This window comes from Microtus ochrogaster, linkage group LG3 (genome assembly GCF_000317375.1).
Source record: "Microtus ochrogaster isolate Prairie Vole_2 linkage group LG3, MicOch1.0, whole genome shotgun sequence".
NCBI classification, from domain to species: Eukaryota; Metazoa; Chordata; class Mammalia; order Rodentia; family Cricetidae; genus Microtus; species Microtus ochrogaster.
In genome coordinates this window covers 29,149,033-29,149,529 of record NC_022029.1, presented here as the reverse complement: position 1 = coordinate 29,149,529, position 497 = coordinate 29,149,033, and positions in this window count along the sequence as shown.

The window sequence follows — 497 nt, the reverse complement described above, 5'->3', positions numbered from 1 at the left end:
GTACCCCACTCTGGGTTCTGAAAGGTTTACTTGTTGACAAGAGTTGGCCAGGTAGGTTCTCTCTCCATCATTATCTGGAGACTTCATTAAGATTCACTTCTGATATTTTAGGAAGCTCCCACTGCGCTAGGTTTCCATACCACCCCTCAAATGTCCCACAATTCTAGCTATCTCTTCTCATATGTATCCTCTCTCTCAACCTCCAACCCTCACTTCCACACTTGATCCTTTTGTTCCCACCCAAATAGCCCCAGTACTCACATAAAATCTGCTCTATTTCCCCTTCCAAGGGAGATTCATATGTGTCATCCTTGGTCTCTTCCTCTATACCTATTCTCTCTGAGTCAAAGGATTGTAGCGTGGTTATCATTTAGTAATGCCTAATATTCACGTATAAGTTAAGACGTAAAATATTTATCTTTCTGGGTCTTGGTTACATTATTAAAGATTAGTTTACTATTTTTATCCATCTGACTCCACAGCATAGTCATCTGTTT